Here is a 14,377-nt window from a genome sequence, read left to right on the forward strand (position 1 = left end):
TCCAATATGTTTTATTATTAAGCGTAATTATTTTTAAAAAAAACTATGGAATGTATGTGTGTGTGGTGTGATATTTAAGTTTGAGCATTGCAATGTCATAATAACTTCCTAAATTGTTAAAAACCATAACAATTTATAATTTAGTACTTTTTTTTCTAATCTAGTACTTTTTTCTCGCCTGAGTTGGTACGAAATATGTTTTCCTTGTGGAGACCCTGGATGCAATTGACTTTATTGGGCCGGGCCATTCAGGACGCGTTTCCTTCCACTCCGTTTGCCAACAGTAACCATGTACCTGGAAAAAAAATCTCAACCAGTCACGAGAACACAGACGGTGCTGCAGTATGTTAACTCGTCTAAATACGAAACAGTTATTACTACTGCGAAAAAAAAATGGAATGTTTACTGAATAATTGTTTAAACAGCTTCGTTGAGAATCTTTTTGGTGTGGTTTCAACCAATTTCTCTTAAAACTCCGCTCATTTTCAGTAGTTCCATTTTTCGTATTTATCGTTTGGGGATATTCTGATAAAGGATATTTTGTTAGGAAGAAATATGTTTCAATGAATTTCCTTGTAAATAAATTTTATAACTAGATAATTCAAAGTTTATGTGTTTCATAAATATTGTACCTGGTTATGTCTTAGAAAAACAAATTAATATCCTTATAACTAGGCTCAAGATTATACGGTTAATAACACCGAGAAGCATGTCAGAACAACTCATAATACCGAAATGCAAGTTAATAAACCATATGGCACCGAAATACAAGTAATATCATGGAATGTAGTAGAATTTAACTAAAACTTAATTAAAATCATAAAAAAGTGATCTTTTTATGTTTGAAAATCTAGGAATGGCATTATTTACTGGACGAAAAATTGTACTAAAGGCATGGATCACAATTTCTTTTTGTTGTTTTTCTGTACTTCTCTTATTAAATCACTTTTAAACCAAATATCTGGCAAATTTATTTATATTGTTTTGATTATATCGTTTTAGACCAAATTATTACAAATTATTTTATCGTAAAAATGCAGAATATAAATTTTATCACAATTTTGGTGGAGTAAGTTTAACAAAACAGCTTTCAGAAAAATAAAAACAAAACCGAAATCCTCTTTATTAAAAACAAAATTGGACTAAAAATAACACCATAAAATCTTGTCTCTACTTATAACAGTTTAATTTAATAAATAGCTACAAAGAAATTTTGTAATTTTGTTTTAGGGTTTTTCGCCTTAGGTTAAATGTTAGAACAATCTTAGTTCAGATACTTACTGGAGTGTCCCATTTCTATGAAATATCACCAGTGTCTTTGTTAAGCCTACGGCTTTGTTACATTTTCTAACTGGAACTAAATGACTATTTTTATATTTGTTTCAAAAATATTATTTTAGATAAATTCTTAAAAGATATGATAAAACAATATGTGAAAAGCGTATTTCAATTTGTATTCGTATTTTAAATACTGTTTTTTTTTTTGTACGTCAACTGTTCCAAATTTCACCAAGGGGAGCCAAATATCTGCTTTCAGGGGAAGTGAAGTGAAATGGAGATAGTCATTTCTAAACTTCATGTAGACAGGAAAAAAAGTGTAGTTTTTAACAGTTATTTTATTTTGATATTTTACATCAAGTGTAAAACAGTTATTCGTTGAGTGAAAAGGGTCATACAGGATGAAAAGGGGAAATGGTGTAGTTTTTTTTTAATATCACGTATTCAATAAACATTGTTTTGAATGTTAAATGTGCAGTATTTTATCAAAATCAACAAGCACTACGCTTCAAGTGGGGGGAAAGGAAACCGGGGGATGTTTTTCTAAATCTCTCTTAGTTTTTTTGATGATGGCAAATTTTTACTTAAGTGTAGACAGTAAAATTTATTTTAACTTGAAAGTTTATTTCCATAATTTCATCAAGAAGTACCATAATATTGCTTATTAGGGGTTGTAAGGGAATAAGGGGTTATTTTACGAAATCTCGTTTAAATAGGGGAATGAGAGAGATATTTTTTTTAATCGGACAGAGACAGTTATCCTCCTCTTAATTTTAACGCCAAGTGTGCAAAATTTCGTAAATACATACCAATTTTCGTTTTAAGGGATGAGAGGAAGTTTCTGAAACCTCGTGTGGGCTGGTGTATCTGTCTTGAAATCAGATAAAGTAGAAAATGTTCTCTTTTTGTTAACATTAAGTGTGCCTAATTTAAGTTATATATACCAAAAGTATGTTTTAAGGGATGAAAAAGGGGGATGGGGTGTTTTTCTCAAGCTCTATTTGGGCAGTACCTAACCTTACAGCGTTTTTCTAAATTGTATGTTTAACAATAATTTTATTGTGTGCGTCGTGCGTGCAAATATTTATCAATAATTGCCAAATTTCTACCTTAAAAGGTGGGAAAATGGATGACCTGAATTTTTGACATGCCCCTTTTTTCTAAATCAGTTGAAGACAATAATTTTCTCTTTAATTTAAACGTAAAGTGAGCTAAATTTCATCAAACTGTACAAAAATTCTGTTTTAGGGTTGGTAAAGGGAATTCGTGTCCTTTTTTTATTTCACATAGACAGTGATCCACTTCGTTTTTAGCAATAAATTATTCGCAGTAATTTTTTCCCTTATTTTGAATGCAAAGAGAACCAAATTTCAATAAGTAGTGTCAAAGTTATGTTTTAAGGGGATGGTAACGAGGATGTGAGTGCTTTTTTCGATATCTCATAGAGACTTTCTCGTGTTTTGAAGGCCATGTGTGCAAAGTTTCAACTCAGATTAACGATGCGCGAACGCATATAAGACCAACAAACAAACACTGATTTTTTTATATGAGTTAATATTGTCTCGTAAAGATATTTTTTTAATTTAATTTATTTAACTTGCCACGTGTCCGCAACATTTCATGATGTACTCGGTCTGGTCTGCGAAATGTGTGTTTTCCGTTCTTGTTTGCAGGAATGCCCTCGCTGTGTCACAAAACACCAGGAGACGCCTGCAAAATTCGCGTTATTGTGTAGAGAGAATGTAACGCATATCTCTATTGATTTTATAAATGCGAAAAATGTGATTGCCTGCTTGTCCTGATTTCACGCAGCAACGGAGCGACGGACGCCGCGTGGGCGAGTAGAGGGTTGATGAGGTCTCCAGAGGTGCCAGGCGCCCTCACAGCCGCGGGCCTGCCAGCCGGCACCTGGAGGAAGCACGCTGAATGCGTGACCTACCCCAACAGAACGGAGGGAGGGGACGACAATGGCAGCCGCGGCCTGCGCGCTGATTGCTGAGGGGGGCGAAGCCCCCGCGGCCGGGCACAAAAGGAGCGGCGGCAGCCCCCCCTCCCCCTCCTCGCTCATGAATGGGATGTGGTTTCCCGGAGCCCGGAAACCGCAAGGGAAGATGGGAGCCGCGGGCAAGCCCGAAAGCGCAGGCCAGGTCACGTTCTGGCGACACACCTCCGATCACCCTCTGCATTGCTGCGTCCAAGAGGGTTGGGGATTTTCAGGAGACTCGCCTTCTCCACGTTGCCAAACCCAACACATTGCGCAGGTGATGCTTGGTAATGTCTGACGATAGTCAATAAGTATGATCAGAACACGGTCGCTTAAGGGAGATCAGGCCCAGCCATCTTAGATTTTTTTTCATTTTTACTAACAGCCTCTAGTCTATAAACGCCGCGAGGAAATAACTTATTACCTCAAGCGGGTGACTACAGCTGTGATGATAATCACATCAGTTCACAAGTGCTGACTTCACCAAGTAGCCTAAGCTAGGTCCCATGCCATTTCAAACCAAATTATTTAGCATGGGAGCTTTTTTGCAAGAGGTATAAAAATATTTGAAATTCGGAAGATGGAGAGGCGTAACATACTTTCAATTAAATACAGTGTGCATAAATGGAAACTGTGTACACATTTCAAATACTCTGCACTTCACCCGATGTTTCTGACGTTTTGCAAACACGGCGCAGACCCTCAGTTGGAAAATTAGCCTCTTCACGCTTTCCATGTACCGCGGTGTTGATTAATCCTTCATATTATGGTTCGCCACATCCTGTAAACCTGCACACATACAGCCACTCGTGTTCCGACTGTTGAACTTGGCCGCCAGGCAGCAGTAGGCCTACTGCAGTGCCGAAGCTTTTAGTTGGCTGAGAGTTTACCGTAACTGTCGGTTTTACATTTCGGTACATTGTTTTCAGTTTTCTATTGGGTAAGATTTCACATTTTCACATTTGAAATTTCACTTAGAACTTTGTTGATGTTCGATTATATCCGTCCGTCATCGCCGTGGAACCTAAAATACAGGAATAAAGACATTTCACTGTAGTAATGGGTAACAGGCACTAGAAGGAAAGTCATTTGACCAAAATTACGGAGAAACGACGTTTGGTCTAGTGCCTTTTGGATTAGTGCCTTTTGGTTTAGTGCCGCTTGGGTTAGTGCCTTTCGGTCTAGTGCCTTTCAGTTAACTGCCTGTTGTCAGATTTAAGATATACCTACTTATTACCACGAGCTAAATTTTCAAATTTTTTTTCTAGTGACTTTCGACTGCCTTTCTGTCAAATTACGGTCTAGTACCTTTCGGCTAAATGACTTTCGGTCTAGTATCTTTCGGTCTAGTGATTTTCGGCTAAATGACTTTCGGTCTAGTGATTTTCGGCTAAATGACTTTCGGTCTAGTAGCTTTCGGTCTGGTGATTTTCGGCTTACTGCTGCATCCCCGTAGTAATGCCTGCGATACCAACCCCTGTAAGTTGAGTGGCCAGTGTAAGGAATTGACTCGTTGTTAAGTTCAGCAGTGTCCCTGGACCTTGCGGGGCCTTCGGTATTAACTTGTGTGAAGCTCCCCCCCCCCCCCCCCTAATTTGGAACGTTTACTCTTTCAAACATCTTTAACCCAACCCGGAACCTAAATTTCCAGGGTAGCTTTGCAAATTTTAATTTATCTTAGGATATTTCAATATTCTTTCCTGATAAATTATTCTCGAGTGAGTTTTACTAACGATCAAATTTCCAGTATAATCGCGTCATTATTGGTGGCAATAAGACATTTTAAAGATTTTTTCTAATACAGAATCATGACTTAAAATAGTTATTGGCTAGCACATATAGTTACAAAGTAGTCAAAATTTAGTTTTAATTTCCCCATTAAAGTCCAAATTTTTACAGAACACATGAAAATTAAAAGCACAGTCACGAGGCCCTGTGCTATTAATGGCCCAACTAGCCCTGCCCTGGAGCCGCGCCTGATTAAGATTACCAACAACTGCTTAACAAATTAAATTAATCGTGCAAGAAATTTTCAGATTTCGCTAGAGGATTTTTTTAGCAATAGGTCTGTGTAGGGGTCGAAGTGTGCGCAAATGTCGACGCAGCACCCAGGTCACTGTCATTTCACAACCCCTCCCTCTCCCCGTTCCCGCGCAGAAAACCCAGGGGGCGGAACTGAATAGACGGAATATGGCCACTAAAAAAGTGTGGTTGATAAATGCCAACATAAAAAATAAGTATTAAATATAAAGAAAACACAAGTAACTTTACAAAAAAACTAAGTTCAGAATTAATGGAATTGTGTGTTAACGAAATGATGTATTATGTATAATTGCAAAATATTATCCTCAGGAAAGGTTTTTTTCACAATGTTGAATTATCTTGGTAGCATTGAAATAAGCATGGCTGTGCAAACGTGTGTACGTGTGTATTTTTTGCAAATTGAAACTGTAATTATGATTACCAACACCCTTACTATGCGGCTATGAAGTTTTTAAGTTTTTAAACAAAAGATAAAGCACTTTCTAACACATTGTTTTGTTTGTTCCGTATTGAAAAAAAATATATAATTTTAAACTTTTATAGTGAATATAAAGTTAGACCATTACAATATTTTATAATTAAACATAATAATAACATATTGCTTAGTTTCAAGAACATTTATTTTATAAAAATATAAAAAGAAAATTCTATGTTCAGGCACACACCAACTTTTCAAAATTTAAGTACGTACATTTACGAATTTATTTTCTCATGTAAAATAGCGACACAAAATAAACGATCCATTTATCCTGACTTGATCTATAACGTGTAACACACTCGAGTTTAAGTAGAAGATTGTAGATGCTTTAATTTTTAATGTAGTGTTACGAACGCAGACAGGATCACGACGCACGCCAGGTCTGGAGCTGGCTGGCTGTCCCGCACGGACATGGAAGTCCGCGCCATCCACTGGTAAAAGGCATACCACGAGATGGCGATCGATCCACAATCTACGCCCTGAACCCTGCGCCCGATATAACTACGTTCCTATACTTCTCATGAGAGTAGTTATTTCAGGACAAATCACTGATGTTCTTTGTTTAAGCGTTTCCTCATTGGCTGAGTTAAGTGAGAAATGAGGTTCTATTGCCGATAATAGCCTTAATAAAATTAATATTGCAAACATGAACAAAAGGAATGAAGTCTTATCAGCAGCCAAATTTGCCCGCAATAAATATTACTTATGACTGTGGACGATTCCTTCCTCAACATTCCTGATTAAAATGTGTTTCTGCACGTATAATTTTACAAATTGTCTGTCACACCGTCAATCTTTAACTTCCAACTCGTTTCAAATAAATTTCAATGGGCATAACGAGACCGTAAATGTCGCTAACGTCATCATGTTTGCGCAAAAAATTAATATGGAAATGTTTTAGCGACCATCAAACTATTTGGGGTGCATAAAAGTTTTTATGTCTGTGGAATATTTGATGCGATCTTCCAATCGTTAACGTGCAGCTTAAACTGAAATGAAGGTCGTTTTCTTCACTAATATTATTGAAAAGGGCGTAGAACAATATCTAACTGAGAATTATGAATTGTTATGAAGGTAAAATATGTTTACATTAATATTGTTTGCAGAATAGTTTCGCGGGGAAAAAAGTGTATTTAGTTTCAGAATAACTTTAAACGGTGGAAAATAATTTAATTTATCATGCATGAATATTTATGTTATTTAAATTTATTTAATGTAAGGAAATCCAAAAAAACTAGAACAAGTTAAAATATTTCGCATGACACAGTATAAAGTAATAACTTGGTTCAACCATCAAGAACGGTGTCGAACACTAAATATCCACGGATGGTATGGTTACTATACGATCTCGCTTTGCCTTTGCTTTATGCAACCACGCGAGCATCACTGTGCGCAGGAAGGCTCGACTATGACAGCAGGCGTGTATCGCTGCAAGACTGTTGTGAAAGAAAACCTGATGGCTTCAAGAGTCAGGCCCGCCTCACACGAGCTCGTCAAAACGGATCCGTGTGCTGTCAGGCTGTCGGATGTGATGGACAGGCAAGCAGCGCTCATGTGCTGTCCGATACTACGAAAGCAACCGAAGGAATAACTCCCCGATTAGTATGTCAGTTTCTGCACTGTTAAAAATTTTCACCTTCAGTTTACGAAGAGCTATAGTAACAAATTATCCTGGGATAATCATAATTATGCGAATATATTCGTTTCTTTGCCAATCTTCAAATCAGGTATTTATTTTGAAAGTTAACTCACAAAATGATTGTTGAAGTTTTAATAAAAACTCCCAAAACTAGATACGGTCTACAGCAAGAACAGTCTTCAATCCTAAACGTGCATTTTTTTTCCTGTTAACAAACTAACACAGGTATCGTAAATCGGTATCCAACCAACGTAACTCATGAATCTTTTCCAGTCACCTGAAACTACGAATAACCATTCGTTAATTTCAGGTGCCATCTTCATTAAAATGTCTGTAACAGAAAACATTTTTCTGTAAATGTACAAAAGATTTCTTTGGAAACCTGTTGCCAAGAAAAAGTTTTTAATACTAAAAGAAAGATATTGTGATTTTGTTCAAAACGTCATGGCTATAGTTAAATCTTGCATATATGAAATACTTATTTCAAGTTATTACTGAGTATTCATTAGGAAAATTAGTGCATAATTTTTTTTATTTGATGTTTCATTCAAGCATGAGTTTTTAAAACAATGGAAAAGATAATCGAATATTGAACAATTGGACTTCATTTTATTTTATCGTATTTATTATGTAAGTAGTATGTACGTATAGGGGCATCCAAAGAGGGGGTTTAAGGAGAGGAGCCAGAGGAGCCACTTTCTTGGATTCTGACGTGAGGGTGGCCATCATGGATGGCCTTGACTTTGAACTTCAAAAATTGTAAAAAAAAATTACTCAAAGTTTTGACAAAAGTAACCAAAAATTCGTTAAAATCCGCCAAAATTTCCAGTTTTTTGAGAAAAAAAATCTCATATTACCAGAAAAATAAATATTTTCCTTACTTTGAGGAAAAATTCCCGTTTTTAGGTATACTTTACCGTTTTAGTCTTCAAAAATGTCAATGGCTTGAAAATTTATAAGCCTAGGCCATTAGAATGTCATCGCCGTTATTTTGAATTATGGCGTCTACGTTGGAATTTTGGTTACGGCCGCCATCTTTAATATCCGAAATTATTTTCAAAAAATTGAAAAAAAAATCAAATTAATCAAAATTTAAATTTAAAACTGTATTAAAAATCCCTCCTGAGATTTTTCAATTATGTAGTTATGTCCATTCATTATGGAAATTCGTAATTATTTAGCTAGAAAATCGGCAAATTTTTAAAATTAATAAAAAAATTAATTATTAAATATTAATAAATTTTAATTTAAAAACGCACTTAGGTCATGGAGATTGGAGTCCTCGGTTCGAACCTGGTGAGGGTAAAAACAAAAATGGCGACGGATCCTTCCTCCACCGAGACAACCAGCTGACTGACCTCTCACCAAGAAAGCGAAGGAAAATAATGCGTCAGCCAGTATAATGTCAGGTCTGCCATCTTGTTTTCGTCTGCTGGAGGCCGTCATCTTGGATCCGACATATTGTTATCGGGTGCTAGAGGGCGCTACCACCATGATAGTTTAAATTTTACCTGTTAGAGTACAGTTATTAATTATTTCAATGGCACCCGCCATCTTGATATTTGACTGCTATCTTGGAAAACTGTATTTATTTAGTTATAAAATCAAGAAAAATTCTAAAATTTTTAAAAAAATATCTTATTATTAAATGATTGATTCGATCGATATTCGTCCTCAGTTCGATCTCTAAACGATAAAAAAAGGTAATTTTAGGTAAAAAAATATTTATTCAATAACACATTACAAAAATCTTAAAAGTATCTTAGGTTCCTAGTCTACCAGCCTCTAGTAAGCCGATGATAACATATTGACCGGCATCTTGAAATTCTCTAATTATTTAGATAGATATTCGGGACCAATTCCAAAATTCAATAAAAATATTACTAATTAATTTACTGATTAATTCGATCCATTACTGCCCTTTCTTCTATTCTTGATCAATGCAAACAATACAAATTTACTTAAATATCACTCAAAATTACAAATAAATTGACAGGTTCAAAAAATAAAACAACAAAACCGTAAAAAAAAATATTTCATAAATCCTAAACTAATACAGGAAAACTTGCCAAAGTTCTACATTGGCTTGAACTGAATTATTCTTAACTCAAAACGGTTTACCGAAGACAGAGACCACCCAGATCATTTTCCTACGTAGTCTATTTTTTCGACAGTGTTTCTCGATACTGTGTTTAACAACAAGCTTCACATTGTAGAAATTGTAAATGGTAGTATTCACTGTCTTGAATTCGCACTTCTTCACTTGGTCCTCGAACAGATATGGTTTATCATACACGCAGTTCAGCCACAAGTTATATTTTAAAGGTTCGTGCGTTACTAATTCATCAGTAAGCTGATTTATAATCTTTTGATATCGTCGAGAAAAAAAAATGTCGTTCGACTAACTAAACGTATTTAGATAAAATTAGTCATTCTAAATTCCACAAAATGCAGATTGCACCGAGCACAGCCGTGTGTTTAGTGTCATATACAGAAGTCATCGCAGTCGGTTGCGCCACATCTGCATGTGTGCTTGTAAGCATACGAGTCTCCAACCTAAACCGAGGAGTCGAAATGTCTGCACGTAGTTCCACAGTAGCCACATGGACTTTACCTTTACAGTTTTTCACGTGTCGTCTCAAACTATAAATACGAGTAAACCACACATGACACTCATCACAGTGAAACTTCATAAGAGAAGAATTCTTCGTACATTTACTTGTCTCGTATCTTCGTGCAACATGGAAAAATGCGAATGACATATTGCAGTAGCCGCAAGAATGTCTAGTTGCTGAAGACGAACCTTTCAGCCCTAAACCAGATGCTGATGTTGCTGCTGTTGTACCAATTCCCGGTGTACTCTTATGCACAACGTAGCTTCGTTGTTGCAGCGAAACCTTTACTTTCTGCCGTGCAGCACGACCTCTGCATGCCTTCAATTATGTTTTCATATCATCTTTTCTGGTAAACTGATTATAACATTTCTCCTAGCCAAACAATTTGCGAGGAGGATTCTTAGCACATACTCTCTTCTCGTGTCGACGAGCATTACTGTATTTGAGAATATCTTGTCACAGTAACGGTATCGATGCTCGTTAGTTGTTTAATATACTACTGATTGGTAATTTGGTTTCCGGATTAAGTTTTTAAACTATATCTAAACAAGATATAAATGGCTACTAGCCGTGTTTTCAGAGTTTTTTATAGACTTAAAAAATCGGTACAACTACTTTAAAGCACTTAGCTAAGGGATTTGCATTACACCTTTTTCTTCATTTATCTGCTACATAATGTTACGTTAATCGCTCAAATTTCACAGTTGTCCTATGCACGATGTCAAGCCTGCGCGCCAATTCATGGCCTTGCGCTTAGAGAAGATATCGCGCTAGAAGCACCACACTTGCCATCCCGCCTCACTGACACAGATACACACGTGGTGGTCCCTTTAAGGCTTACCCAGGTATGCGTCCATTGAGACTGCTCACGCCCCAAGTGCCTTATCGCCGAGGAAGTGAACAGCAGCCATCGTCAGAGACAGTCGCCCCGCCATGCACTGTGCTAGGTAGAGCACAGTGTTCTAGCGCCTAGTGGGTTCGAATCATGTCTAGGTCAGTAGAGCATGCAGCGGCTCCTCACGGGCACAGTATGTGTCAGGAAAGTAATAAAGTTAGAGTCCCAGGTTCATAGCACTTCGTATGTTTTTATTTAAACCCACGACGTTCAGCCTAAGACAAACCAGGCGAAACTCATCCGTCAGCTCCAAGGCTACGGATACCAGCTGAATATACCAGTTTAATTGACAGTTGTTTTATTATTGCATTAACTCTTTTCTTTGGTTTAAGTAAAAACATCAGCTAAATTAACAGAATAATGCCGAAATTGACCAACACATTTTGTGCAGTAACAATTAACGAAAAAGTAATTTGTAAAATGTGTTTACACAATGTGAGCTTACTTAAATTATATTCCGTTTTGTAACATTTTATGGACCACGTGAATAATTTTCAGCACCAGCATTCAAACATATGAGAGCGTTGAGTCTTAATGAATTGGGAAAGTTATGTGATGTTTGGCCACGTGTGGATGTGGTGATTGTGTTGATCCTGTTAAAGTAAAGTGGATGTATTGCAGTATATATGATACAGACAATCCGATCATTAAAAACATTTGCATTTTTTCTCTTACTGGGCAACTAGTGCAGTGAGGACAGTGAGGAGAGAGGATTCCAGGATATTTCGTCCATGATATTCCGCGAAATAAAGATCATTGGTTGCTTTTATAGCCACATTTCAAAAATACATTTTTTAGGCTACCAAGTAAAACATTTAGTCCAAAAACCATAAATTTGGTACTATAAATCTTGGGAGACAATGTCAATGTACATCGCTACCCAAAATTAAATACTGGAAATGCCCCTGCCTTGGTTTAATAACTTGTCCGGGGGAATTAGGCCTAGCCTTCCATTATGTATAATTTATTTGTACTGGTGTTAAATATAGCCTGGATTTTCAATAAATTATTCTAGTTTATTTTTTTTAATGATAGCGAGAAAGTCGAATGTTAAAATGTAAATTCACAAGAAATAGAAGATTTGTCTTCAAGTTCACTCAAAGTGCCCTATGTACACCAAACTTGTTCAATTGGATGGGACCAGAACTTCCGTGGTTTTTCATGCACTTTCCCTTCCCAAGTAACAGAGGCAGAGTAGTAAAATATCCCACTAAGCAGAGAACACGCGTTTCTTTGATAAATGACAACCTCAGACTGAAGAGAAATCTGGACTTTTTGTTCCTATTTGTATCGTACGAGTCGGAGCGTGTGCGGTATCGTTCTATAAATGATTCATTCAATGGGTAATTTTGCTTTAATACTATTTATGGGACATAAACCATTGCAGTTTTAAACTGTTTGCCATGGAATAAATTCAAGAACTGAAATAAATAAATAAAAACATAAACCCTCAGAGAACAAACCTAAATCAGCGGATGTTAAACTGATGAACATAAAAAGGTATTATGGACAACACAGCGATGGCAGCAGAGATGAACACATTCAAACTTAAATATTAGACGGCACAAGTATTAAGTGGAAGGAATTTAGTCATGAAAAAATAATAACAACACAGACGAACACAGTGGGTTAACAACGACGAGACAGTTTCAACAATAACAGTAAATTCAGACGGACAAAAAAACCTGAACAACGCATCAAATATACGAAACCAGCGATGAAGATAAACAGATATTATGGACAGCACAACGATTAAAACACCAACGAACACAGTAGGTTTCCTATAAAAAAACAGTTCTTGAATTTTTTCCATGACAAAGAGTGCAAAATTGCAACGTCGTATGTCCAAAAATTGTGTGCAGTCTCGTCAGAGTTGAAATTATAAAAACAAAAATATAAAAGATAGACGCACCCCAGACTGACTTGATATGGCATACGTTTGTGGATTCTAGCCCTGGCACCAAAATGACGCGATTTTTACACGACTCTATAAATAAGGATACCTTTATAGTTCTACACATGATAGCGGGTGCTGTCAGTGGCTGTACATGCTTATGCACACTTTGGAGGCCCCGGTGACCACGCTATAGAACACCGACATCCTGCCTGGGTGATTCAGATCTCGCACAGAGAGCATGCAAACTGTACTTAAAGTTCGTGGCAAAATACGGTGGGTTCAATTGACGTTTATGTCTCTTGCAGTGAATTGAACAGCAGGGTCTCATTTGCGGGTATCCTGTAAACATTGACCAAGTTAAAAAGTGGCACCAATAAGATTAATTTACCACTTGCCTAATATAAGGAATGAATCATTTACTCAATCAGTACTAAAATATTGTTTAATAAACACTGACTGAGTCAACTTCATCAAGTTATGCAAATTTTTGACTTCATCACTTTTAAGCATGTACCCATTAACTGCCATAAAAATAGACAGTTTAAAATTTTCAAATTAAAAAATAACGAAGCACGCTGGTTACAAAATATCCAGGGAACTTCGTGAATTTACTGTCACCTTATTACACAATAACGAAGGACCTATGTGAATTTAATGCATTTTGGTTATAAATTCCCAAGATTTTGAGTGAATTTACTGCCATGTGGTTACAAAATATCCTAGGATCATCGTGAATTTACGACTATCTTCGTAAACGTACGGGCACTGAGATCACTTTCTTTGAACATGAACTAAATGCATATTCTTGGTATATTCACAAATCTTTTAAAAACTTGGTAAGAACATTTTCTCTTTTCCATGTGTAGGTTTATTTTTGGTTAGAACAAAATATACAGTTGGAAGATCAAAACACGGCATAGTTTCTAAGAAGATTCAGTTATTTGAAACTACGGTGAACTCTTCATTTATTTGCCGTTAATTCTTCGTTTAAAAGTCCTTATGTATTCTCTAAGTGTTGTTACACAATAACAAGTGATCTATGTGAATAAACAGCCATTTGATTATAAATTCCCAAGTATTTTAGTGAATTTACTGCCATATGGCTAAACAAAATCCCAGAATCATCGTAAATTTACTATCGTGTGGTTACTCACTTACCAAGGATCTTCGTGAATTTAATGCCATTTGGTTACAAACTACCAAGCATTTTAGTGAAATACCCAAGGATCTTAGTCAATTTTCTGCCATATAGCTACAAAATATCCAGGGGTCGTAATGAATATACTGCCATATTCGGAAATATTCTGGAACTGAGTTCATTTACTTTGAACATGGATCCACAAGATTCATCTTGTAGTACTAACGAAACCTTCAAAAACTTGTTGAGTCGACGGCAAAAAAAAAAAACACTTATTTCTTCCACGCGCATGCTCGATGTTTTACAATGCAACACAGAACTCGGAAGTTGCACTCCGGTGTAGTTCCTACGAAGATCCTGACTGGGGGAACTGCGAAGAACCGGTCTTTTACTTGGGGCGCATACTTCGT

This window comes from Bacillus rossius, chromosome 3, assembly GCF_032445375.1.
Source record: "Bacillus rossius redtenbacheri isolate Brsri chromosome 3, Brsri_v3, whole genome shotgun sequence".
Taxonomy (NCBI): Eukaryota; Metazoa; Arthropoda; class Insecta; order Phasmatodea; family Bacillidae; genus Bacillus; species Bacillus rossius.